Here is a 1,827-nt window from a genome sequence, read left to right as displayed (position 1 = left end):
GCTCTGTGCTCTTGCTGTGGCTCTTTAGTGCCAGCTCTACAAACAAACCACCATTTGTTGCACTCTAAAAATAAGCCTTTTTAGCTCTGGACAACATTCGGCCTCACTCTCCCAGGCTGAAAGGTTGGTTTCTTTGCAGCTGACAAATGGTGGTTTATATCTTCCCAGAAGGGCTGCAGCTTGTCTCTGTTGAAAGCCTGAAGCCTTACCTGGATGGTGCGGGTGAGAGGAGAGGCTCGGGGTTGGAGTTCGAGCACACAGCGCACAAACATCTTCCAAAACAGGCTTGGAAGGAGGGACAGGGTTGTAACTTAGAGCTGGAAAGGTAGGTGAGGGTTGCTTCAAAAGAAAAAAAAGGCAGGAATTAAGACATGAAAATAGGAAATGTGCAGTCATTCCCCCCTTATCTGTGAGGGACATGTTCCAGGACCCCAGTGGATGCCTGAAACCACAGATTGTACCAAATCCTAGAAACACTATGTTCTTGCATATATACATATGCTTACAATAAAGTTTAACTTAGGTATTAGGCACAGTCAGAAATTAACAATAACTAATAATAAAATAGAGCAATTGTGACAATATACTATGTATAATACAGGTTATGTAAATGTGGTCTCTCTCTCTCTCAAAATATATTAATATACAAACATGTATTATTAGTATGCAGCATGCAGATGTTGGACAATGATTCACCTCCCCAGCTCCAAGGGATGAAGCTGATGGCATAGGATTTCATCACAATGCTACTTACTCAGCATGGCACACAAATTCAAAACTCATGAATTGTTTATATCTGGAATTTTCCATTTAATATTTTCAGACTGTGCTTGATTGTAGGTAACAAACTGCAAAAAGGGAAGCTTCAGCTAAGGGCAAACAACTGGGGTATAGATTTCCTGCAAGGGTGCCGCTCCTACATAGAATGAATGCTGTGGGCACAGAGGCATGTCTCAGACTCGTGTGCAGGAAGGGGCACGATCACCCAGTGGTGCCACTGCATGGAAGGGAACACTTTTATGTGACTCTATCATGGTGTCCCTCCCTAACAACAGTGTTTCTGTAGTTTAAGCGGGTTTCAAGTCCTGCCACCAATGGTCTATGTATATATTTGTGCCAATAGTCTCCACATCTGAGACTTGGAAATGATACCAACTTCCCTGCTTGATTTAATGCTCTGCTCACTATCTTAAAATTCTGAATGTTTTTTTTTTTTTGTATTTTTCTGAAGCTGGAAACGGGGAGAGACAGTCAGACAGACTCCCGCATGCGCTGACCGGGATCCGCCCGGCACGCCCACTAGGGGAGACGCTCTTCCCACCAGGGGGCGATGCTCTGCCCCTCCAGGGCATCGCTCTGTCAAGACCAGAGCCACTCTAGCGCCTGGGGCAAAGGCCAAGGAGCCATCCCCAGCGCCTGGGCCATCTTTGCTCCAGTGGAGCCTCAGCTGCGGGAGCGGAAGAGAGAGACAGAGAGGAAGGAGAGGGGGAGGGGTGGAGAAGCAGATGGGCGCTTCTCCTGTGTGCCCTGGCCGGGAATCGAATCCGGGAGTTCTGCACGCCAGGCCGATGCTCTACCACTGAGCCAACTGGCCAGGGCCTGAATGATTTTTGACTAAGGGGCTCAACATTTTCATTTTGCAGTCAATTATGGAGCTGGATCTGGTTAGCACCTATCTCAAAGGGTTGTTGTGAATATTACTGTTTGGGGAGCATGTTATTACTTGGCTCATCATTCATCAGACTTTGATTCCAATTCCTGTGACTGTGCTGAGTAATCATGGGATGATGGCAGCTTCTGATTTTTAAAATTTCATCAAGAAAGGGA

This window comes from Saccopteryx bilineata, chromosome 2, assembly GCF_036850765.1.
Source record: "Saccopteryx bilineata isolate mSacBil1 chromosome 2, mSacBil1_pri_phased_curated, whole genome shotgun sequence".
Lineage (NCBI taxonomy): Eukaryota > Metazoa > Chordata > Mammalia > Chiroptera > Emballonuridae > Saccopteryx > Saccopteryx bilineata.
The sequence above is the reverse complement of the archived record's forward strand: the minus strand, read 5'-3'. Positions refer to the sequence as shown.